The sequence below is a fragment of the Rana temporaria genome, chromosome 1 (assembly GCF_905171775.1).
Source record: "Rana temporaria chromosome 1, aRanTem1.1, whole genome shotgun sequence".
NCBI classification, from domain to species: domain Eukaryota; kingdom Metazoa; phylum Chordata; class Amphibia; order Anura; family Ranidae; genus Rana; species Rana temporaria.
In genome coordinates, this window is record NC_053489.1 from 410,543,924 (window position 1) to 410,571,556 (window position 27,633).

General features: G+C 43.7%; 1 protein-coding gene across 1 annotated transcript in view; it reads right to left on the reverse strand.

The window, feature by feature from the left end:
- The window catches only part of IDUA (alpha-L-iduronidase), a 205,583-nt gene that overhangs the window by 91,226 nt on the left and 86,724 nt on the right, over window positions 1-27,633 (reverse strand). The window lies entirely within an intron of this gene.

Here is a 27,633-nt window from a genome sequence, read left to right on the forward strand (position 1 = left end):
ATTGCAGGCTATTGGAGTATTGCAAAGTATTGCACAGGGTATTGGAGTATTCCACAGGGTATTAGAGTATTCCACAGGGTATTAGAGTATTGCACAGGGTATTAGAGTATTGCACAGGGTATTAGAGTATTGCACAGGGTATTACAGGGTATTGCAGAGTATTGGGCAGGGATGGATGGCTGAATCTGTGACTGCAATTGTCACAGATCCAGCCCACAGCACTGCTGCTGCCTCCGCTCTCTCCCCCTCCCCTTTCACACTGTACCGATCGGTACAGAGAGGGGAGGGAGGAACCGACGTCATGACATGTTTACAAGTGATCGCTCTGTCATTTGATGGATCGATTACGTGGTAAACGGCCGATATCAGCGGCAATTTACCGCAATCCCTCATGCGCCAGGTCTTCTAGACCCAGCGGTCACGGATGATTCCGGGAGTGCGACCCAGGGGACGCGCGGTAGCAAGATTCTGGGAAGACGTCGCAGGGACGTCCTCCCAGAATAACTCGACCGCGCTGTAGTCGTATTTTGTCTATAGCGCGGTCGGCAAGAGGTTAAGGCTGCATCTTGAGATAGGACACAGACGACATCAGTGGCGGCTGGTGAAGTTATAGAAAGGGGGGGCGCCAGGCCCATCCTTTCTTTTTGACCCCTCCCTCTTCCCATAAGCCCCACCCCATATAGAATCCACCCACTCTGTCTCCTGTATTCTACTTGCTTCCACCCATAGTGTCAGGAGTATACAGCCCCCAGCATCACAGGACAGAGTATACAGCTCAGCCTCACAGATAAGGGTATATAGCTCAGTCTCACAGATCACGGCATACAGCTCAGGGTATACAGCTCAGCCTCGCAGATCAGGGTATACTTTTCAGTCTCACAGATCAGAGTATACAGCTCAGTCTCACAGATCAGGGTATACAGCTCAGCCTCACAGCTCAGGGTATACTTTTTAGTCTCACAGATCAGAGTATACAGCTCAGTCTCACAGATCAGGGTATACAGCTCAGGGTATACAGCTCAGCATTACAGATCAGGGTATACAGCTCAGGGTATATATCTCAGCATCACAGCTCAGGTTTTTTAGCTCAGTATCACAGTTCAGGGTATACAGCTCAGGGAGGGTATACAGCTCATCCTAACAGATCAGGGTATACAGCTCAGGGTATACAGCTCAGCATCACAGATCAGGGTATACAGCTCAAGCAAGTGGTGGATGGGTCTCCTTCCCTTACAGCCAATATCCATAGATGCACAGGGCAACTGCTGATCCATGTTTCGGCACTGACAGGAAGCCCGGCAGCAAGATCCAAGTCATACATGATCAATGCAGAGGAAGGAGATACAGATCAGGTCTATAGATCTGCCAGGACATTCAGATCGCACACCATCCCCATACACTGACAGATAAGATGAAGATGTGTGTGGCCCCATCAGATGTATGTATGGATTAGTCAGGTGAAGTGTCAGTGATCGGCTTTACCTGGAGGAGATCATGAGATGTCAGCTCCTGTTGAATCACCTACAAAGTTCATCCCAATCTAGCAAGGACAGCTAGATTTGCAGCGATCGCCTGGACTCACCATCACTACACATGCTCCTGGCCATGGACCCCAGAGAAGGATGGTCAGTGCTGCTTAGCTAAATAACTTTGCTTACACATCCTTTCCTTCAGGGTGTGCTCTCCGAGTGGTGGGGAAACCAGAAGTGATGGTTCTGCCAATCAGGTGCAACAGGGTGGAATCTGGAATGAATGAATGGATGTAGAGAGTGGGACTGGGAGTATTCAGGACGCATAGCCTGCGCCTGGTTTACACTCCAAACACCGCCCAATGAAGCATTTTAGCTGCCATCACCTGATTGCAGCAGTCAAGCTTCTAGTGGACAGTTCAGTGTCTGGTGACCAGACGCTCTTAAAGGACCACTTTTTTGTCCAGCTTTGGGGGGACGGCACCCGAGCACCCCCTATCAACGAGCCACCACTGGACAACATGCTGACAGCAACAAAACTGTATTTTAACCACTTGAGACCCGTAGGACGTCAAATGACGTCCTCGACTTTGTGCGGTGATATCTGAATGATGCCTGCAGCTACAGGCATCATTCAGATATCGCCGTCTTCAGCCGGCGATTCTGTGCACCAGAAGAACGATCAAAGTGACGGTTCCACCGCTCGATCGTTCTTCTAGGCAGTGGGAGGGGACGTCCCCCCCCTCCCGCCGCCATCCAGTGCTTCTCCGGGCTCTCCCGTGCTCGTTGGTGTACCATAGAGATGACTGGTGACCAGACGGTCACAGTCATCTCTATGACCGTCGGAGGACCGGGCGCGACGTTATGACGTCACGCCGGTACCCGGAAGTAAACAAAGCCGCAATCGCGGCTGTCGGCATGTAATCGGTGATTTTTTTTCACCGATTTCATGCTTGTAAGCCTGTAGGAGAGATGTGGGGTCTTATTGACCCCACATCTCTCCATAAAGAGGACCTGTCACAGTGATTCCTATTACAAGGGATGTGTACATTCCTTGTAATAGGAATAAAAGTGATCAAAAAAAAAAAGACAAAAAAAGTGTAAAAATAAAAAAATGAAGTAAAAAAAAATAATAAAATAATAAAAAAAAATATTGTAAACGCCCCTGTCCCGGTCGCTCGCGTGCAGAAGCGAACGTGCATGAAAGTCCCGCCCACATATGTAAACACCGTTCAAACCCCAGATGTGAGGTATCATCGCGTGCGTTAGAGCGTGTGCAACAATTCTAGCACTAGACCTCCTCTGTAACTCAAAAATAGTAACCTGTAGAAAAATTTAAAGCGTCGCCTATGGAGATTTTTAAGTACCGAAGTTTGGCGCCATTCCATGAGTGTGCGCAATTTTAAAGCGTGACATGTTAGGTATCTATTTACTCGGCGTAACATCGTCTTTCACATTATACAAAATTGGGCTAACTTTACTGTTTTGTTATTTTTTAATTCATGAAACAGTTTTTTTCCCTAAAAAAAGGCGTTTGAAAAATTATTGCGCAAATTCCGTGCAAAAAAAAGTTGCAATGACCGCCATTTTATTCCCTAGGGTGTCTGCTAAAAAAAAATATATAATGTTTGGGGGTTCTGATTAATTTTCTAGCAAAAAAAATGTGATTTTTACATGAAGGAGAGAAGTGCCAAAATCGGCCCGGTAACGAAGTGGTTAAAGTGGAACTTCAGTTAAAATTGGAGGTTCCATTGTTCCTACACCTCCCCCTTCTCTGCCACTAATGCAAACTTTTCTTTTCAGGACTGCATGCCTCCTGGGACATATCACAGATCCCCAGAAGCTGCAGGACCATTTACATGGCGCAGCGCAGCGCAGCTTGTGCATGTGCAGCGGGGAGCAGGCTGTAAAGCTGCAAGGAGTCACAGCCGCTTTCCCACAGTCAGCATATTGGCACCAGCGACCTAAAGACTGGTGAAGATCTGGCCTGGGTGAAGACGACAGAGCTAGAATCCTGGACTGGTAAGTGTCTGTTTTTTTAAAAAGTCAGCAGCTACAGTATTTTGTAGCTGCTGACTTTTAATTTTTCTTAAAGAATGACAGATCCTCTTTAACATATTTAGAATGGATCCTGCCACACTAGTAACAGTATACCATTACCCAACATAGTAATTTGTTATGGTGCCTCCTAGTGTTCAATATAGTATATTACATCTCCCTTCTTTCAACAGAAGACTGCAAAGTAAATGTGTAACATGCATAGCCAGTAACCACAGTCATAGTGAATATGCATTTAGTACATCTCCTTGACCTATCTTCTAAAAGCAATGATGCATGTGTTGTGAATAGTTATTTGCTAATCTTAGTTTTTTTAGACTATGGGTCGGGTCCATATAGGGCTTTAGTCATGCTAGTTATGGGATAATAAACATAGTCTTGTTTGGCCAAGCATAAAATCATTGGTAAATAATACAGCATACCTTATTTATCTATGTTTAAAATCATATACTTCTATATTCTGAGATGTAGCCTATAAACAATATGGGAGTTTTATTTGTGAGTAATATTTCCATGCAATAAAAATGCAGTCAATATTTTTACCCAAAATTCCTCTCAAAAACATTTAAAAAGAAACATTGGCAAACATTTATTATATTTCAGCTAAGGGATTCTTACATGTGTTTCACCTGGTGATACAGCCAACAAGTCTATTGTTGTTCAAAAGAACAAGCTGTACAGATGTAGCAACTACAGGGATAAGATAAACCAGTTAACACTGACAGGGTTGCTTACAATTAACTGTGGCTTTGTTTACTTCCGGGTACCCGGGAGTGACGTCATCACATCGCGCCTGAGCCTCCGACAGTCATAGAGATTACTGGTGACCATCTGGTCACCAGTCATCTCTATGCTTCCCATCCGGCACTGGACGATTCTTTCTCCGGGCCCCCGATGGCACAGGAGAGCCCGGAGAAGCACCCGATGGTGGCAAGAGGGGGCGATGTCCCCTCCCGCCACCTATAAGAACGATCAAGCGGCGGAACCGCTGTTATGATCGTTCTTATGGTGCGCAGGATCGCCGCCGGAAAACAATGATATCTGAATGATGCCTCTAGCTGCAGGCATCATTCAGATATCCCCTCACAAAGCCCAGGACGTCATATGACGTCCACCCGGGATGGGAGATCCCCCTGTGGACGTCATATGACTATGTGCGGTACGGAAGTGGTTAAGGCCCATACACAAGATCGGATTATCCAATGGGAATTGTGTGATGGCAGGCTGTTGTCAGACAATCCAAACGTTTGTATGCTTCATTGGACAATTGTTGTTGGATTTTCCGCAAACAAATGTTGGATAGCATGCTTTAAAAATTTCCGACAACAAATGTATGTTCAAAGTACAAATACTCATGCTCAGAAGCAATGCTCACCATAACACAACATTAGCAGAAGTTGCCCAAAGGGTGGCACTAAAGAGCTGAAAACCATGTTGTTTCGTAATTGTTGGCTGACAATTCATTGCTGTTTGTATGCAAGACAAGTTGATGGCCAACGTCTTTCAGACAAAAGTCCTATGCTTTGTCCGCAGAAAATCTGATCGTGTGTACCAGGCTTAACAGTTGAAGGTCATCAGATGTGCGTTTTTTTTTTTCAAATGTCTTATTTTTTATTGAAAAGGGAAAGCTAGCCCTAATTAAATACACTACAGTTTCAAAACTTGATCGATAGTGTACTAAATTTGTACACAAAAGAACAACAATATAATATAAACTCCTTTTCTTAATCATTTCAAAGATTTTGCAATTTGATTTGTTAGCCATATATCGGTTGATTAAGATGAGTGTCATCAAAGTGCAGTTGCATCTGCCTTTCTATTTGAAGCTTAACTTACATATGTCTCTGATTTAGACACATTGGGCCAGATTCACAAAAGAGATATGACGGCGTATCTCCTGATACGCCGTCGTATCTCTGAGATACGATTGTCGTATCTATGCGCCTGATTCATAGAATCAGGTTACGCATAGCTAGCCCTAAGATCCGACAGGTGTAACTGTGTTACACCGTCAGATCTTAGGCTGCAATTCTAGGCCGGCCGCTAGGTGGCGATTCCATTGCGGTCGGCGTAGAATATGCAAATGACTAGTTACGCCGATTCACGAACGTACACTTTGCCCGTCGATCTAAATTTACGTCGTTTCCGTAGAGATGCGTCGCGTAAAAAAACTAAGCATGCCCTCTAGGTGGTGTAACCAATGTTAAGTATGGTCGTCGTTCCCGCATCGAAATTTTAAATTTCACGTCGTTTGCGTAAGTCGTCCGTGAATGGCACTGGACACTATTTACGATAACGTCGAAACCAATGACGTCGTTGCGACGTCATTTAGCGCAATGCACGTCGGGTAATTTTACGGACGAAGCATGCGCAGTACGTTCGGCGCAGGAACGCGCCTAATTTAAATGGTGCCCGCCCCATTTGAATTAGGCGGGCTTGCGCCGAGCGGATTTACGCTACGACGCCGCAAGTTTACAGGTAAGTGCTTTGTGAATCAGGCACTTACGCTGTAAACTTGCGACGGTGTAACGTAAATGGGATTCGTTATGCCGCCGCAGCGTAACAGCTTTCTACGTGAATCTGCCCCATTATTTATTGGTTTCCCTTCTTGTAGCAATGCAGCACCAAGTACTTGTTTCATAGCTCCCAACTGTCCCCTGATTTCGAGGGACTGTGCCTGATTTGGAACAAAGTCCCTCTGTCCCTTTTTCCTCCTCATTTGTCCCTCATTTTGGTCTGATCTATATAGTTGAAAATAAAATCAACTTTTTATCTTTCAAAAAGTGTTTCCCAGTGCTAAACCTTTCATCCAATTTCTAAATTGCTGCATTTGTACATTTTAAAAGCCAATATAAAGAAATAGCGGTGGTAAAAAAAAAAAAAAAAAGCACTTGCGTTTTTTTTTTGTGTATAATTCTCCTTTAAGGGGGTGTGACAAGGTGTGTGTTCTATGTCTACATACTTTTTCTAATAGGTGTCCCTCATTCCTATCTCAAAAAGTTGCAAGGTATTGTCTTTGGAAGCATCAACTTGAAATGTCACTTCTTTTGACATGTCATACTTGTGTGAAGTGTTCTTGCATTGTCGGTTACTTATTTCCCTTTATCCAAATTTTTTAACTGTTCCCTTGGACATCAACAAACAGTGCTGTTTTAGGACAGTGGATTTTTTCTTTCGATTGGTGTGGACGTCATGGGTACGGTTTCGCTGCTCAGTATTTTTAAGGTCCACATTATTTTTTTTGGTTCTCTTTGAAATTGTAGTCGGGTTTTCGTCCTCTAACCCATTTTAATGAAACAGCTTACCAGTTCTTACACCCACTTATCAGGGTGAGTTGATGGTTAGCATTCCCCTGTCACATTTACATCTTCCTTATACTCTCTATTCCCCTTCTCCTGAGTTATTACCCAGATCCAGTTTATGGGTGTACACTGGTGCTTATATTTAATGTAGTCAAGCTGATTAAAGGGGTTGTTAAGTTACAATTTTTCCCCTAAATAGCTTCCTTTACCTTAGTGCAGTCCTCCTTCACTTACCTCATCCTTCAATTTTGCTTTTAAATGTCCTCATTTCTTCAGGGGAACAGTCTAGAGTGACAACAACGGCTCCTCCATACAGTGAGCGTTGTCACATTAGGACGAAAAGTGTGTTTGTTTGCATGATGACCAATTGGAAATAAAAATAAATAAATGTAAAGTAATGCAGCCATCCACGCAAAAGACTAGTAATCTAGGGTGACCTTAGCATTATGCTCTCAGTTCACTTAAGGCCTTGGATATCTCAACCTTGATAGGGATTTTCCTTCCAGGTGATATTCCACCAAAAGGTACAGTATGTGCATTCAGTTTTGCTGAATGTACATTTTATGTTATCTTGTAATGACGAGAAAAAATACAGACTATTTGCATTTAAAAAAAAATCTTGTAACTCTAATGAGATTTATTGTTCTGCTTTGTACTTATTACAACATTGCTACTTCTTCCTGTGAACCTTTTTAAGAACATCAGATAACAGGCATTGTCCTCACATTTTCTGTGTTTCAATTCAGATCAATAGCTAATTTACTGCCTCTTCAGATCACAGACGATAAATCCAAATTACATATCAGTACTGGTTTATAATTTGAGGTTAACCCCTTTAAAACAGCAATATGCTTATGAGCAGTGGCTGGGCCTCAGCATCCACCCGCCACATATATTTGTTGCTGTCTTGTTCTGGGGCCTGCTTCATCAGCATCCTCAAAACTAAACTGTCAGCTCTGTCAACTATCAATGTTGACTGATAGGTCTATTAATGACAAAAGGGAAAACTGGTGCCATACTGCAATGCCTGGATGAAAAACCGAAGTAGTCTATGCATCCTGTATGCATTTCTAGACTTGACTCTCAAATGTTGGCTGAAGTGTCCCCTAAAGGCTGGATTTAAACTGTTCACTGTGCATGCAGCATTAATAGAATTTCCCACATGACATGCAGCATGTGTTTTCCAAAAAAAAAAAAGAAGAGCTCAGCACAGGTTATCCTCTAGCTGAAACACAAAAACAGAGGGTTAATCAAGCGCTCTCCGGGTAATGCTACCATAAACTACAATAACTGATAAAAATTAATTAAACATCAGGAGGGGAAGGGGAAAGGAAATGTGGACATAAAAACTGGAGTCCAATCTTTTTTTGTATACATATACAGTACAGACCAAAAGTTTGGACACACCTTCACATTCAAAGAGTTTTCTTTATTTTCATGACTATGAAAATTGTAGATTCACACTGAAGGCATCAAAACTATGAATTAACACACGTGGAATTATACATAACAAAAAAAATATATTTCATATTCTAGGTTCTTCAAAGTAGCCACCTTTTGCTTTGATTACTGCTTTGCACACTCTTGGCATTCTCTTGATGAGCTTCAAGAGGTAGTCACCTGGCACAGCACCCCATCACTCTCCTTCTTGGTCAAATAGCCCTTACACAGCCTGGAGGTGTGTTTGGGGTCATTGTCCTGTTGAAAAATAAATGATGGTCCAACTAAACGCAAACCGAATGGAATGGCATGCCGCTGCAAGATGCTGTGGTAGCCATGCTGGTTCAGTATGCCTTCAATTTTGATGCCCAACAGTGTCACCAGCAAAGCACCCCCACACCATCACACCTCCTCCTCCATGCTTCACGGTGGGAACCAGGCATGTAGAGTCCATCCGTTCACCTTTTCTGCGTCGCACAAAGACACAGGGGTTGGAACCAAAGATCTCAAGTTTGGACTCATCAGACCAAAGCACAGATTTCCACTGGTCTAATGTCCATTCCTTGTGTTCTTTAGCCCAAACAAGTCTCTTCTGCTTGTTGCCTTTCTTTAGCAGTGGTTTCCTAGCAGATTTTCTACCATGAAGGCCTGATTCACACATTCTCCTCTTAACAGTTCTAGAGATGTGTCTGCTGCAAAAGGTGGCTACTTTGAAGAACCTACAATATGAAACCACCTATACCAAAATCAGGAGAAAGGGTTTCCTCCAGCCCTTCGCAGTTTACATTCCTCACCAGTCAGCTGACCTCTAGTCTCTGCCCCCCAATCATGGCGTGAACTGAATAGGCGGCTGCAAAGAGGCTGAGTGGGTGGCCACAAGCTCCTGCTGGGTGGCCAGAAAAATGCTGGGAGAGCAGTGCGTTCTTCAGTAACAGCCCAGGTTTTGGTGACCCCTGGCAAAACATCTTTTGACCCCCAAGTTGAGAACCACTGCTCTAGCTATACAGGACTCTGCGTCCATGTGAATGTTAACCTTAGATAACCCTAATCAGCTCTAATAACTCTTTCTCCCAGATCCCATTTTATTTTTCTGCCAATTATTTTCATTATTTAAACCATCCATATTTTAACCTTTTTTATTTTTTTTTTATTTTTTTTTTGTTTTGCAATAAAAACAAGCACACAAACTTAAAATTTATTATTATCAGAACATTTTTGTATCGGGACAGATTATGGAATAAAATGGATACTTTTTATCTGCAATAACACTTTTTTTTTACTTTTTTTAATGGAGACATTTGAAAAAAGTAAATTTAAAAAAAAATATTTAAATCTTTTTGTTTACACATTGCATAGAAACAAGTTTCTAACAAAAATTTCAGACACATAACATGTACAGATTTATAGCTTATGCAAAACGTAACACTCAAAGTCAGCATCTACGGCAGGGGTGCTCAACCAGTGGCCCGGGGACCACATGTGCCTGCAGAGCCCTCTGATGTGGCCCGCAACCTCCTGCTCTGGGATAGCAGGTTGCCAACCCACCATCCCAGAGCATCAGTGTTCTGAATGAAGCCGGTGGTAGAGGAAGCACAGCTGCAGAGGAAGCATCGGCATATGCCGATGCTTCCTGTATAGCGCCGACTCCTGTCACAAGCAGAGTGATACCAAATGTACTCCACCTGGGACATCAAGCCTGTTATTAAGGTTAAGTTTTGATTACTAAATTCAGTGTATATTTGGGCATATCTGTTCTGCAGTGGTTACTGGGCTGCTTCCAAACTGATCCACAGGTGCAGCGCAGTGCACCTTCGGGTTACCTGCACTGAGTCATAGACTTCTGTTCTTACCTGCGGGTTTGGTGTGCTTTCAGAAAGTGCCCTACACCTGCAGGATAAAACAGAAGCCTATGGAAAAGTGCAACTAACCCACAGGAAAGCCACAGGAGTACTGCGCTGCACTCGAGGTGCATGTAAACTGATCCACTAAAAAAAAAAACATCTGGTTGGATCTGATTGGAGGGCCCATAGAGTAGAGTGGGCTGTGTCCGCGTCCGCTCTGCATATCTGTCATCCGTCAGCTCCGCTTATTGTGGCCCATTATTGTGGCCCTCGCCTTTCATAAGGTTGGGCACCCCTGATCTATGGCAATTCTGGGGGAAGAAACAGTCCTTGCTAATTGATGACCTTTTATAACTTTCTGTAAGAAAAGATCCATAAAATTAACTAGTGATCATTAAAGGGGAGATAAAACAAAAAACCCTAATGTCAATACAGACATGTGTGTAAATATTAACATAAGATACAATTTTGAACGCCACATCGAATAGGAAAAACACTAGAGGTCTATTTATAAAACATTTTTTGGATGAATTCTTTAAACATTTACCCAGCTGTGATAAATTCGGAAGATATTTTTCCTAATTCAGTGATTTTATACGATAGTCAGCTCCATCTAGTGTTAATTATAAGGTCATTTACCTGATTGAGATACTTTAGGAAAAAATACTGCATTATGACCACTGAGTGTATCTGATGATTATAGGAAATCAATGTACTAAAGTAGAATTATAGTCATTTGGGTTAGAGTAAGAGAGGGTTATAACACCTGTCCCCTTTTTGGCCATATGTGCCCCATTGGAGAGATTTATCTTCAATTTCTATTCTATAGCCAGAACAGGAAGTGGTAGGAAATCCCTGCAAATTAAGGGAACCCATTGGGGCACCCCAGGTCACCAGATCTAGTATCCCCTTTGCAAGATTTCTATTACTTTTCTGGGAACTGGGTGAATCAAAATATATATATATATATATATATATATATATATATATATATATATATATATATATTTTTTTTTTTTATTTCATAATTTTTTAGATTGTAATATGTGACCTTAAGGCTGCTTTGATTATTTAAGGAAATTGCATATGCTTATGGTTATTTATGGTAAAAACTGTTTTTTATCAATTTGTCTACACCTATAGATTGCCACTACATCTCCGCTTCCTGATTTGGTACCACCAGCACATTACCGACTTTTGCCTGTTCCCGACCTTGAACCTGTTCCTGACTCTGCCCTGTCTGACTGGCTCCCGTGGAACAGGCCTTGTGACCAGACTACACACCACCACTGGAAGGACTCCTGTGTCTCCAAGCTACAACTAACTCCTACAGCTTCCAGGCACCTGCGCCCTTCCATTGCCCTAGCAGTCCCTGTCTGCACTACCAGGGGTGCTTGGACGGGAATTGTGCAAGAAGCCACCCCCATCAACTCGGGCAGAGGCCCCATCACTGTGAGAATATAGGAAAATATGGCACAGGGTTAGTACTTAGGGCTAATGCGTAGTTCCAGACTATTGTTGATTTTCCAGATTCTGTAGTTCTGGATCGGAACTTTCATTACCGTTTCCAAGTTTTGCTAGATGCCTGATGCCCCACTCAGAAGCCACGAGACAGAGGGTCTCACCAAAAGGTCAGAGGTGCCCCAGCCAGGAGACAAACAGGGCTCGTTTCAGGAGTCAGGTCGGCACCTATCGGGGTGTCAGGAGAACCCCAATTCATAAACCATAAGTGGGCCATGCAGCAGGATGCTGGGACTGTAGGCTAAGAGAGCTAAGTGATCCAGTATATTTGAACAACACAGTCAGAGAGACTGGTAAGAGGAGCAGCGGTGCTGCCAACGAGAAAACTAGGTGGCTCAGCATTTTCACTGTTTGGATTCTGTGTGGAAGAAACCCCTGCATCGGCATCTAATGTGCATGGGAACTTTAGGTTTAATAAATAAAAGTGGGCTGCCATATCCTAAAATACAGTTTTGGACTGGTGCAACTCATTGTAAATGCATCTACCACTTGAGTTTAATCTCCCCAATGCCACTATATATATATATATATATATATATATATATATATATAATATACATACATACATACACACACATACAGAGTTGGTGATTACAATCACACTTTTCTACAGTGAGAAGCAAAACAGATATACAATAAAACCATATAAAGCCAAATATAGCTGACATCCTTCAATAAGTAGTGGGTTGTGAGGCATAGTGGGTGCAAAGGTGGTAAAAGTCATTGGGCACCAGACACTTCTTGGATGTAAGAGAGGTTTTATTGCAAGTCCTTTTTTATATTTTGTAGGGGAAGGAGGGTTAGGGCCAGGACACTTAAGTAGTTGCAATTTCAAATGGCAGACTTCGAGACTTCAACAGGAGCACAGCTGTACAGGGAAAGGCCCCAGCAAGGTGCCACTTCTGCATGTGCAGGATTGCTGTCTCCTATGGCAACAGTACTTAAACAGTTCCTAACTCAAAGTAACAACTCTCTCAGCTGTACTACAACTTCTCCTTGTAGTTCTTCAGCCCCTTGAGCCCCTGGTCTCTCACTGGACCCTCTGATTCACCAACTCAGAATCCCCTGAGCTCCTCGAGGCTTTTGCGGTGGTATCTTCCTCAAGCGTCACCCACGCTTCCCTGCTGGGTCCCTAGCTTGGCATTTCGGATGCCTTCAAGCTTCACCCCTGCTGCCGACACAGTCCCTAGCTTGACACACAAGGCTGCTCGGCAAGCGTCACTTCTGGTGGTTGGGTCTCTGACGTGATCACCGCCTGAAGTTTCCTGATTCTCCACCGTGTCCGTTCGGTGAGAATACTGCTCTGGTACTTGCTTCTGTCACCCACTGTGGTCCCTGGTAAAGGCGATTGGTCCCTTCCTGGCAACAGCTTCCCTTCTACCTGTGGCCAGCAGAACCGTCACTTTTGGTTGTACTGCAAGCCACAGTCCCAATCCTGCACTGCACTCTTACTTCTGGATAGTCCCTCACACAGCCTGGAAACCTGAGGCCCCCGGGATAGGTCCAATCTCTGGCCTAGCAGCCCGGGGCGTCCGACACACATCCACACAGATGGCCGTCCAGGTGGCACACAAGAACCTGGATTACCTGACCTCACCCGAATATATAGGCTCTCCCAGCAGGCCAAGGGATTCAACAAAATCCCTGCCCATTGGCTGAGATACCCCATATACCCATAACCTGACCTTGAGTTGTCCTTCTCAATCTAATACCTCCAAATGCCCGGCCACCTGGTGGTAAAAAACTACAACCAGGTCAAACTTAGGGAGAAGTCAATGGATACCCAGAAATAAACCACAGTAGCTACTCCTGAAAAGGAATTCAGCGAGGAGCTCCCCGACTAAACCTCAGGGGGCTACATAAAAGATAACAGTTATTACACCATAATATCTGTTATATGTGGTTAAAAAAATAGACAATCAATTATAATGCTTTTATTTAATTTAAATCTATCTAAAGCCCAAACTTTTTTAATTTTGTAATAAAGTAGAACAACACCCACCTATCCTTTACAGAAAATGAAGTAGCCATTCTTAGCCTCTGTTTGACCTGCAGTTATCATGGTGCCACACAGGTGATCAGTTATGGCACCAGCAGGCCCGGATTGGGACAAAAAATAGGCCCGGGCATTTTAGACTAAGCAGCCCGGGGGGGGGGGGTCAGAGGGCGCGGCGCAGCAGGGGTTAGTGATGGGATGTGGGGTGAGACAAAGAAATATAGATAGACAGAGAGAGAGAAAGAAAGAAAGATGGATAGATACAAAGAAAGATAAAGATAGAACGAAAGGAAGGTGGATAGATAGATAGATAGATAGATAGATAGATAGATAGATAGATAGATAGATAGATAGATAGATAGATAGATAGATAGATAGATAGATAGTAAGGAAGATAGATAAAGATAGAAAGAAAGAAGGGAAGGAAGATAGATAGATAGATAAAGATAGATAGATAATAGGAAGAGAGAAAGAAAGAAAGGTGAAGAGAGAGAGAGAAGGGAATGAAGAGCACCCTTGCATCAGTTTACAGTACTCACAGTACTCACTCAGAGGCAGGAGGGACTGACTGGATGGATATCAGACTCCATCTTTCTTTTCTGTTTGGCTTTATCTTGAATATTCCCGCCCACATCCCTTAGGCAGCAGAACAGTGTCTGTCGGGGAGAGTGGGCGGGGCAGACACATGAGGAGAGGACGAGAGGAGGGGGAGGAGTACAAGCAGCTCCTCTCCTCTAACTGGTCCTGCGGGCAGCAAGGGGAGGGGAGAAATCTCCTTGCTCATCTCTCTCTATCTGGTGCTGTGTTGGTGGCGGGGGGTGGGGGATCTCTGCTATCAGGTAAACTGGGCGTCCCCTCTCGGCCTGCAACTCCTTGGTACACCCCTGGGGAGATGTGACATGCGGCCCACCGAGGGCCGTTCGCGGGCCGCCAAGGGCCGTTCGCGGGCCGCCACGGGCCGTTCGCGGGCCGCTAAGGGCCGCCAAGGGCCGCCTGCGGGCAGCCGTGGCCCACCAGGCATTTGCCCGGTTTTCCCTATGGCCAGTCCGGGCCTGGGCACCAGCCATTTTGTTTGAGAGCACAAGCAAATGTGACAGTTATTATTTATGGGGAGACTTGAATGTAATGGTTTTGGGAAACCGGTAAATCAATGGGTTTAGTTCCATTTTAAAAATGAAACAGTTTAAACCGCTGTCATGTTTTTTGACATCTTGTCTTATAAACTCAGACAGTAAGGGCCCTTTTACACTGGGGCGTTTTTCAGGCATTATTCAGGCGCTTTGGCGTTAAAAAAAAGCCTGTAAAGTGCCTGAAAGAAGCCTTATCTGCAATCCCAATGTGAAAGCCTGAGTGCTTTCAGAGCCCTTTCACACTGCCAGTGCCCGAAAAATGCTGGTAAAGCACCGCTAAGATCCCTTTACACTGGAGCGTTTTTCAGGTGCTTTGGCGTTAAAAAAGCTCCCTCAATGGGAAGGGGGCTTTAGGAGCGGTGTATTCAACGATCCTAAAGCGCTGCAAAGAAGCTGCTTGCAGGACTTTTTTTGACGCCCTGCCAGCGCAGCGCCTCAGTGTGAAAGCACTCGGGCTTTCACATTGGGATTGCAGATGCAGCTTCTTTCAGGCGCTTTACAGGCGCTTTTTTTAACATAACACTAAAGCGCCTGAAAAATGCCCCAGTGTGAAAGGGCCCTAAGAATAAATCTCTCTAAAGTAAAGGAAAATCTCTGCATTAATTGTTCCCCTATCAGAGAATTCCCCAGGTTTCCGGTTTCAGTGAATAGTCAAAAGGTGCAAAAGTTTAGAATTTTTCCTCACTTTCAGTTCAGGACCCAAATAGCATGCAAGGTAAAAAAGTGTGGCAACGTCATGTACGTTGGCTCCATCCTTTTGTCATAACTGACGTCATGGGCGTATACAGAGCTTTCATTTATCATATTATATCATATTATATTTTAATATTTTGAACTCCTTTGCATCATTAAATATCTTTTTACAGTTTCACTATGTGGATTTTCTCCTGCTTTATTTATACGGTTACATCATGTTCCCTCATACCTGCCTGAGATGTACCTGAATTACCTGTAACTTCCTTAGATTTGACATATCTTGACTTGGTGGTCAGTACAGTCACATGTGGCTCTGTAATAGAGTCAACTTTCAACTTGTTTTGGTAAGAGTCCATCTTATCTCTGGTTGTGGATCACATGGTGAAATTGGATGTCAGGATTGTAAGTGTCACTATCTTTTTGACTACACTTACTGTATTGTTATTGTACTTTTTTCTTTGTTCAAACACCAATTGTATTTATTGTATTAACACTGCAAAATATTGTTTTTTAGATTTTATTGCACAGTATATCTGACTGTTTTTTGCTAGCAATTTTTCTATTTCTGCCAGAGCGGTTTCTTGCTTGACCACTGCAATATGCCACCTATAAAAACCACTCTAAGTAGCAAGTGTCAAATAAAGGACTGAAGTTTATCTGAGCCAGGGAAATCGATCCAGGCAGACCAAAGTTCTAAAAACTTAAGATAACGTTCCTCTAAGATCACCATAGGTTCCTATATCCTCATTAAATGATTAAGTTCTGCAACCCATTCCCTGAAACTGGAAGCTGGTGTCTTGCAATGTCTAGGAAGCACAACCTTTTTGCAGATACTGCTTAACCAGGTAAAACAGAGAGCAAGGCCACCTCCAGTGTCTCTGGGCAAGCAATACCAGTGATTTGATAGCATAGTTTGAAAATGGTACTACAATACGTTCCAATAGGAGAACAAGACCACCAGATGTGGGCCATAGTGCCAGCTTTCCCACCCCAGCTGCAACAGTAACCAGAAATTGATGAAAGCATCCTATATAACACAGCAGGGCATGTGCACCATCTGATTAGCAATTAGTAGTTTCTTTCCTGTGTTTAACTGGCTATACGTGACTTAAATATTTAAAAGAAGGACTTCTTACAATCTTCTTCAGAAAGCAAGTGACCCAGTTTCCTCAAGGAAAGGGCTCAAATTAGAGTTATCAAAATGCTTAGGTTCAATCCCTAGTGATCCATGGGTGGAGAGGTGTATATAAAAGTGCTCAAGTTGGAGGTAGTAGAGCCATCTACCCAGGTAAGGAGAACTTTGAGAAGACAGGTCTGTTAAAGGTTTAAGACCAAAGGAGCTAATACCATGGCTAATAAGCAAAGGGTAAGAGGAGGGCCATTGAAGGAATTGAGGAATTTGAAGGCTTAGGCCCCATACTCACGACCAAACATGTCTGCTGAAACTGGTCCGCGGGCCAGTTTCAGCAGACATGTTTGGTCGTGTGTGGGCGCGAGCGGGCCTTTTCCAGCAAACATTTGCCCGCCGGGCCTTTTCCCAGCGGACAAATATTCCTGGACTTGTTTTAAAACAGTCCGCTGGAATCCTGCCCGCTCGGACATGTACGGTCGTCAGTACAGACCTACCGTACATGTCCAGGCGCCCGCCGTCCCTCGCATGCGTCGAATGACTTCGACGCATGCGTGGAAGCATTTTAAAGGCGGGCCGCCCACGTCGCCGCGTCATTGTCGCGGCGACACCGCGTCATCGGCGCGGCGACACCGCGGACACGCCCCGCGTATTGTTTACGCGCGGACTTCTGTACGATGGTGTGTACAACCATCGTACAGAAGCCCTCTGGCAGACATGTACGGTGAAAACGGTCCGACGGACCGCTTTCACGTACATGTTTGTCCGTGTGTACCCGGCCTTAGAGGAAATTCCAGGCTTCCCATTATCAAGGCATATTGAAAAATTAAGCTCTTAGGGGAGTTAGCAATTCCATAGATGGATGATATGGCAGTCTAATCCAGCGGAGAGATTTTAAAGGGGACGGGGGGCATAAAACCTTCTATGGCAGGGGTCAGCAACTTTTTTCCGCTAATAAATGAACATATTAATAATCCTAACATAGTAATAATAACAGTATAGGTTTACCTCACTTTAAAGGTGCTTCAATAATACAAAGCCAGTTCACCCTAAGGGAACATGCAGGTTTACTCCCTCAAGGCTCTGGCATCGCTGCAGGGTCTCCCACCTACCCCCTTCCCCCTTTCCCTGCAGCGATTAGTTTTTTCAACTTATACTTACCCTCTCCATTGCTCTCTTATGCAGCTCCAGCATGTCTCCGGACCCTTTCCTTGTGACATCCAGCCTCCCTCCTCACATGCAGTCTCTGTGAGGAAGGAGAGACGTCAATGAGAGATGATCCCATATGTTTATATTTAAGATCATCTGTCATTGGAAGAGACGATCACGTGGTAAATGGCAGCTGTGATTGGCCATTTACCATGATCTGTGATTGGCTGTGTCCAAGGGACATGGCCATCACAGATTTTCCCCGATGCGTGCCCACAACAGTGCGCGGGGAGCGTGTTTCCAGGAAGACATACATGGATGCCCTCCTGACAATTAAGGCCTGTGCTGTAGCCATCTTATGAATGGTGGTTAAAATGTTCGCAGACCGGGTGCACGTGAATTCATCTCTTGCACTGATGAGCCAGACATTTAGCGGTGGCGGGCCGGGTACAGGCTAAAGGCTCTATGGGTACCCAATGCATAGATTGTTTTTTTCTTAACCAATCAGTAGCGCACCACACTCCATCTTCCATTTAACTAAGATGTCATAATGCAAGCGAGTCAAGGACCCAGGTAAAATATATTGAAGAACTGCAGTAACAAAAGGAGAAAAACTATTTTGTATAGAGACAATCTGCCTAGCCAGGAATGTTACCTTGAAGACCGGGAGAGCAGCCTATGATTAGTAGAGACAGGTAATTAAAGTGGTTGTAAACCCTTACAGACCATTTGCACCTACAGATAAACCTAGATTAAGGCTTACCTGTAGGTTCTGGAAAAATCTCCTAAACCTATACGGTTTAGGAGATATTTACTATGTCCCCGAACGATGCCGTCCTCTGCGCATGCACGGATGTATTCGGCGCATGCGCACTCTTGAAAGGGGCTCCCGCGCACATGCGCCGTAGTGACGTCACACGACCCCGGAAGGAATAGGGGTAAAGAATGGACGCTTTCTGCCAGCGAGGAAATCGGGGACATCGCAGGCTTCGGTTTCAGATAAGTGAGACATAATGGGCTACTAAGCGATGCATAGTAGCCCATTATGCTTTACCTTTGCAGGGAAACAAAGAGGAAGTAAAACCCTTCAGGGTTTATTTCATCTTTAAGTTCATATCATTTATCCTCATGTGATAAAGTTCCCAAGTACTTCATTAATATGGGTTCCCAACAGAAAAGAAAAGAGGCCTTCAAGAAATCCTAATCATTCCGAGATATGGTGATAAGAAGACATTATAATTTTGTGACATTCATTTTAAAATTACTAAAATTACCAAACTAATCCGACTCCAGCAAGACGCAGGGGAATGAAATTCATGGGCGCCTGGACACATAAAGTAGGAGGAGGTTGTCCGCAAAAATACGTTTATGGGCATTTCCCCCACTAGAATGCCCTGAATTTAGGTATTCAAATGCAATATGGCAGTCAAGTGTTAGGGCTAATGCAGGCAACCTTGACGCATGTTAATGGAGATGGTCACTGAGTCAGCGAGAAGGTCAATAATCCTAATTTCCTAATTTCCCGGGTCTCGGGGGTTAAGTATAAAGCCATAATTTAATGTATAAAAGCTATTTGTGCAAGGAATGGCCAATCAAGCTTCCCATTGAGAAACAAGGCCCACTTGGTCCAGGTTAATCAGTAACGGGATAAAGGCCAACATTTTCACGCAGATTTTCAAATCCACATTAATCAATGGTATTGGCCTATAACTCAAGCACTGGGTAGGGTATTTTTGTTCTTTCAGAATCAGGGTGATATGAGCTTCCTAAAAACTGTTGAGAAAATGAGTAAGTGTTTGAAATTGTATTAAAAGTAGTGTTTAAAAATGACAGCCAGGGAATTTGTAATTGCTTGTAGAAAGCACCTGAAAAGCCATCAGGGCTAGGGTTCTTACCCGACAATAAAAACTTTATTGTATGAATAATCTCTTCTGTGGAAGACAGATCCAAAAGAGCCTCCACATCAGGTCCACATGAGGGAAAGTGGTGCGTCTGACATAGTCCTGAAGCTGGGTGGAACACAAAGAGTTGGAGGATTCTGTGGTCCGATTACCTAGATTTTAATAAGTCTAGACCATTCTCCTCACAGTGGACCAGGTAGTTGAAATGATAATTATACAGCAAAATGATCAAACTACGACTGAGTTCCTATATGGCCTGTGGCTTCCAGCTAAGAACACAAGGTTAAATAGTAATTTATTCTGCTATACATAGAATGTGTGGATAAGTAACAGGTAAAATCCCAGTCCATGGGATAATGTATGCACCAAAGGTCAGCTAACTGAAGAGTATGGAACTGATGCTTAAACTTAAGTTGTGACAGGGAGATTAGAATTATTACACCTTCATGAAGTCCCCAAATTTGCAAAGAAAGGAGGTGAGCTTGGAGGATTGAGCATGATTCAATATGTAGACCACAACTAAGATGAATAATTTATTATACATTTTGTATTTAAGTAGTATAAACCTACATTTCAAGTTTACTTTTTCCTGTACATCAGAGAACGGGAAAGTGAAGTGAAGGCCTATAGTTACCCCTCTAGACTTACTAGTTGGATTATGGCTCTTGTGCCATTAAAATTAATGTCTTGTATGCATAGCTGTAGCTGAAGTGGCCTTAAAGTAAGTTTTGTGGAGAAACAGAACTTGTACGCTTGCTTGATGCATGTCATACAGTACCTGAAATTGTTTTTGCAGTACATTTGTCTAGCACACACGGGCCAAATGTTGGGCAGCATCGGCCAGTTCAATAGAAGCCGTCCAACACAGTGTGTGCGTCAGCCAGGCCGGTCTCTGTTGAAGGGGAATGACTGAAAAAGGTCTGCCGACCGGCATCCGGTCAACGCTCTCAGCCAATGGCTGAGAGCGCTGGCCGGTGTGTTCTGACGAGGGGGCATGAAATGCAAGTGCTGTATAAAAGCAGAAGCCACATGTGTTCCCCCTCCACAGGCCTCTCAATGAAAGACCATCCACCTCTTGCAGCTCATACACAGTGACGTATGCAGTCCAATGAAAACTCCCTTGTTAGGTGTGTACAGATATCTACTGACTTATTGAGGATTTTTCCAGGTACACAACTGCTTATCTGATGTAAAACAAGAATGAAACATCAGAGAAACTTCAAGAGTTTATTGCCATGTCTAGCAACAAACTCCAACGGAAACCAGGAATAATACACACCATCAATGAGGGAAAATACATAAGAAAATAAGTGGCCTCGTACCTGAAGAGACAAGTATAGGAATAGTACACCAAACAACCACACCATACACTCCTGAACAAAATGATGTAGCAGAAAGGAAAAGTCACACTCTTACAGAAATGGCCAGGTGCATGTTGTCGGATGCCAACCTACCTCACAAATACTGTGGAGAAGCAGTCATGACTGCAACCTACCCAGGGACAGATTAAGATCATCATGGGCCTGGGTGGCCAGCAGAGTATGTTACATGGGGGGGCAAAGCATAGTACCATAGTACATTACATGGTGAGCACAGCACATTACATGGTGGGCAAAGCGCAGCACATTACATGGTGGGCACAACACATGACAGTGGGCACTGCACATTCAATTATGAGCATGGCACAGCACATTACATGGTGGGCACAGCCCATTACACGGTTGGCACTGCACATTACAAGGTGGGCAGTATACATGACATGGTTGGTACTGCACAACACAACACATGTACAGGGTGGACACAGCACCTTATATGGTGGGAAAAGCACATGACATGGTGGGCACAGCTGAGCATATTACATGGTGGGCACTGCACATTACAAGTGGGCACTGTACAGTCCATTATATGGTTGACAACATATTATATGGTGGGTACTGCACATGACAAGGTGGGCACGGCACAATACATGACAATGTGGGCACCACACAACACCACATTACATGGTGGGCACTGCATGGCACAGCACATGACATGGTGAGCACTGCACATGACATGGTGGGCACTGCGCGACACAGCACATTACATGGTGGACACTGCACAGCACATTACATGTTAGGTACTGCATGGTGCAGCACATGACATGGTGGGCACAACACATTACATGGTGGGCACTGTACATAAATTTACATGGTGGGCACTGCACAGCAATTTACATGGTGGGCACTGCATGGCAAAGCAAATGGCGTGGTGGGCCCTGCATGGTATAGCACATTACATGGTGGACACAACACATTACATGGTGGGCACTGCATGGCAAAGCAAATTACATGGTGGGCACTGCACATTACATGGTTGGAACTGCACAACACAGTGGGCACTGCTGCACGGCACAGCAAATAACACAGTGGGCACAACACATTACATGCTGGGCACAGCAAATTACATGGTGGGTACAGCACAGAACATGACATGGTGGGCACTTCATGACACAGCGCATGACATGGTGAACACTGCATGGCAAAGCACATGACATGGTGGGTACTGCACATTACATAGTGGGCACTGCAAGGCACAGCACATGACATAGTGGGCACTACACATTACATGGCAGGCACTGCATGGCACAGCACATGACATGGTGGGTACTGCATGGCACAGCACATGACATGATGGGCACTGCAAGACAGCACATGACATGGTGGGCACTGCACATTACATGGGGGGCACTGCAAGGCACAGCACATAACATGGGCACTGGGCACAAGAGAGCACATTACATGGGGGGAGCAGCAGTCTGTCTCCTAGCACAATCATTACACCCCCAGGTCAGTTTCTGCACAGTCTTCCATCCCTAATAAGTTCACTAACCTTATCTCAACAGCATGGTAGATTTCCTTCTTCCTGGACTCCTGCCGCTTAGGATGACATCAGCGCCCCTCCCCCAGACACTGAGGATCTGTGTGAATGTAACAGATCCTGTGATAGAAGCCGGGCATCGGCAGAAACAGGACTCGGCTGCAGTGGCTGAGACTTGTCTCCTCAATGTGTACAGTGCACAGAGGGCTCCTCTTTAATCAGGGCGGCACATAGACATTGATAAGCCATTGGCATGGGCCCATATTGAAGGAGGTGCCTGGAGCTGGAACTCCAATAGCCCCTATGTTAATACAGCCCTGAACCTACCTATAGAACAGACTACCCTCAATAGTACTCCATTTGAAATGTGGCATTGATCAAAGCCTAGCATAGGGCACATCAGAGTGTTTGGATGTAAAGCATATGCCTATATTCCAAGTGAGAAGCTATCCAAGCTGGAGAACAGATGGATAGTGGAAATTCTAGTAGGCTACAGCGAGCAAACTAAGGATTACAGAATCCTACACCCAAAGACTGACAAAGTGACATTAAGTCATAGAGAGCCCATCACCAGCAACATCAATCCCTGAAAGCTGTGAAGTGAATATGCTCAGCAAACCAGAAAAAAGGTCGACCAAAGCGAACCTGTGCAGGAGTCAGAACAAGAGCTGGAACTTACAGCACCTAACTCACATTACCCACCAGATCCTGCTAAACTGCCTGAAGTTAGAAGATCCACTTGGTCTACAAAGGGGATACCACCTGTAAGCTGTCATACACTATCAAAACACACAGCATACTTGAACCAAAGGAATATGGGGAGCAGGTGCACCACAGAATCAAAGGCCTATTTTATATCAAGGGAGAGATAACGAGAAGTAATATGGCGAGCTTTAGCTATGTGTGCTAATAAAACTGCCCGACGTACATTATTGCTGGCTTGGCAAGTTATCATGAAGCCTACTTGGTCCCTGTGGATTAGATTGCCTATAATCCTGTTAAGTCTTTTTGCCCAAATTTTGGCTAGTATTTTGATATCTAGGTTTAAGAGGGAGATTGGACGATAATTTGTGCAAGAAGTTTCATCAGTGAGAGATTTGGGGATCATACAAACAATGGCCGTTAGTGATTCTTGTCTAAAGGATTTTCCTTCTAGTAATACATTAAAAGCTTCAGCTAATATAGGTGGATAGGGTTTTTGTGAAAGTTCGGTAATATAAGGCAGAGTAACCATCCAGGCCTGGTCTTTTAGTTATCTTTAGTTCTTTAATGGTATTGGCTACGTCTTCTGGAGTGATAGATTCTTCTAGTAGATTCATTTGATTTAGACATAGCTCTGGTAAGTTTATACTAGAAAAGAAAGCATCCGCTGCGTTTGAGTCAGTGTCATTAGTTGATGTATATAAAGAGGTTAAGGAGAAATTTCGGAACAATTTTGACAGGGTAACTCGTGTATATATCTTTCATTAGGATTTAGCTGAGTTAAGTGTACGTGCTAGGTATGTACCCGATTTATTAGATTTGGTAAAATAATTGTGTCTAGAGCGTTAAAAGGATTTATTGACCGATTCAGTTAAAAATAAGTCAAATGCCAGGCGAGTTTTGTCAAGGTGGGATTTTGTTATTGGTGATGGGTTTTCTTGGTGGGATATGAAGGCAGTATTAAATTCAGATTAAAATTTTCGAGCAAGGGTTTTTCGTTCGCATTTGAATAAGGAAAATTGTTTCTGAAATATATTACGCAACACAGGTTTATGTGCTTCCCAAAGTGTTAATGAGGGTATTTCTGGGCTGGTTTTAAGTGATAGATATTCTTTTAGAGCTTTTTCGATAATTAGCCGGTGAGTTGGGTGTTTCAGCATAATATCTGGGAGATACCAAGTTGGATTGGAATCGGCACACAAGATAACCGTTCCTCCTTTATGATCGTTCATGACTTGTAGTAAATGTAAAATAAATAGATTTGGTTGTTTGTTAGGCGCATAATATGAAATAACAGTAATTGCTGTATCCATTATGTGCCCTGTGAGGCCCCGTACACACGAGAGGATCCATCCGCTGGAATTGATCCGCGGACCGGCTCCAGCGGATAGATCCCCTGGTGTGTACAATCCAGCGGATCTGTTTCCGCGGATTTTTATCCCCTGGGATGGATTTCAAGCGGATAAAAATTTGAAGACATGCTTTAAAATCTATCCGCTTGAATCCATCCCAATGGATTGATCCGCTGGTCTGTACAGACTCACCGGCTCAATCCGTCCGAATGGATCCCCCGCATGCGTCGTAATAATTTGACGCATGCGTGGAATTCCTTATATGACAGCGTCGCGCACGTCGCCGCGTCATCATCGCGGCGACGGCGCGACACGTCATCGCGATGGGATTTCGGCGCGGATTTCGATCCTATGGTGAGTACACTCCATCGGATCCAAATCCGCGGAAATCCTCGAGAGGATTTATCCGCGGAAACGGTCCGTTGGACCGTATCCGCGGATAAATCCTCTCGTGTGTACTAGGCCTAAGAATTATGCAACGCCCTTCCCGGTCTTTAATTTGAGATTGGAGGGTAAATGGAGTAGACCAATGAAAGGCTATGAGGGTTCCTCGTTGTTTAGTGGTAGCCGAAGCTGTAAAAGTTTGTGGATAAAAATGAGACAAATTTGGGTGTAGAATTGTTTGTGAAATGTGTTTCTTGTAAACGAACTATGTGTGCCTTCTTGGCATTAAATATTCGGAAGGCTTTGGTTAGTTTCTGGGGTATGTTAATTCCCTGAACATTCAGGGATAGAATGTTTAGTGGTGCCATGGTAACCAAATAAGAAAATGAGACTTACCAAGTAGCGTGTTGTTCTGGTTAGATGAGTCAATCCATGTGAACTTGGAGAATATGAAGAAGAAGATACAGGCAAGTACTGAAGTGAGGAAGGAGATTGAAACAAAAATGATTAGAGAATATGTTGTATGAGTCAACATAGAGAAATGTTCAGAGATTACCCATGAAAAGGGATAGGGATTCCCTTCACGGGAGAGGGTGCATCCGTCAGACTCCCACATATTATATGTGGACGAATGAGGGAGGCAAAGTAAGGCCTTACATGGGAGAAGAGTCTTATAATGAAACCATCACAATAATGTTCATATCTGTAGACCACACAGTCTAAAATAAAACTTGATATGTTAAATCCAATGATATTAAAGAAGGGAAAACAGGGGGAGTGGGAAATGTGAAAATGGGACTAGGCAGGCCTGAGGTCCCAGGGTAAGGAAATTAATCAGGCTATGAGAATGAAAGAGGGAATTGGAGGGCCCTAAACATATAATAAAGTTAGAACAATATTACAACCTGAAAAGGTTTAAGTGAGATAGTGAGAAACTCCTATAATTTGTAATAATGGTGCAGTAGAACTTCCTTGAATAGTTTTTTTTTTTTTTTTAAAGAGAAAAAAAAGCCAGCTGAATTTTGAGGACTATAACAGTTAAATCCTGTAGCCAGTATAAGTATTGTATCTGATTATAGACCTTCCATCTGTAAGCTTTAAGGAGGTCTAAAGTATCTTGAATCATCTGCACTATATGTGCAGTAATCCATAGTCAGGTTTTAGAACATTGATCGTATGTTTTGGGTATACAAACTTAAGGATTCAGCTGGAACATAGGAAAATTTATAATAAAACAGGCAATATTATAGATAAATGAAATGTAGCATAGAGTTTTTATATTAGTAATATGCTGTTTTTAAATAGAGAGTGAACAATGAATCTTTGGCGAAGACTGTTATCAGGGTGAAGAATGAGCAAAAAGTTCCGCTGTGGATAATTCTTTCAGTCCATAGAGTCGTCTTATTCTTGGGGACGTGAAGCAAAGTGGCCTCTCTTATGGGTTGGATGGTTTCCATTTTTCAGAGTGGTTTGAGAGGAGTTGCCTGTGGATAAAAAGCATGTTGATCTTCTACGCATTGAAGTGTGGTGAAGGATCCATTAGGTGTAGGTCTATGAGGGTTTGTTGAAGTTCTTCAGTAGATCTACCAATGTATTTTGAGCCGTTATGAGCAAAACGTAGAGAGAATGGGAAACCCCATTGATAAACGATGTTATGGCTTTGTAGTTCCAAGAGTAGGGGTTTCATTGCTCGCCTTTTAGAAATAGTAAGCTGGGATAGATCAGCGAATAGATGGTAACTGTTACCTTAAAAATGTCGAGCTTTTTTATCCCTGGTAGATGTTAAAAGCTGCTCTTTTGTGCAATAATAATGAAATTTCACTCTTATATCGCGTAGCGGACCATCTGTTTCTCTAAATTTTCAAGGTAACAGTTACCAACTATTCGCGATTACCTAGTTCTCTTATTTCTTTAGTGAGGTTGCTTGTAATTTGCTCAGAAGTTTGCTTTAAAGCTTTATGTATCATGCGCTCAAATTGTTTTAATATGGCTGGGGATACTGATGAATTCTGTGTAGAATCTTGTGAGGTAAAAAGTTCACCCTCTGAATCAGCTGGGGAGTCAGGCTGTGTTAGTTTATGCCTGTGAGAGCGCATAGAGGCAGTGTATGAGGAGGGGGGCGGTCTTTCCCCCCGTGAGTCCTTCATGAGGGGATTATTTAACTTGGAACGGCCGCCTCCCAGAACCATTTCTCACCACAAAAACGGAGCCCCGAGTTCCCGAGTGTTAGCTGATACCGGTGGATATATTAAATACCTGCAGGATTATGTTAAACGGCAGCTCTCCTCCCGTACGGTATGGAGCTCTAGCAGTGCATGTCCGCACCGCTAGACTCCGCGCATGCGCCCCTGAACCAACATCCTGAGAAGACAGAGAACACTGCCAAAACATGAATCCCAAAAATGCAGAAAAGCAGCAGAAGAACAATAATGTCACATCAGGAAAATAAAATCTGACCACCCACAGAGCTTCCTCCTAACCACAAAACTATAGGAAGTAAGTGGACTTTCAAAGTAAAGCCATACGCAGAAGGGAATATCCACAAATTCAAAGCCAGACTAGTTGCCATGGGTTACTCCCAAAAATTTGGTGAAGATTACAATGAAACATTTGCTCCCATTGTAACACTCCACCATCCCATCTTCAACATTTAAGTAGCTGGGACTGCATAAAAAGTTTTTGCAGTGCACTGTGGGAGGATGGTGTT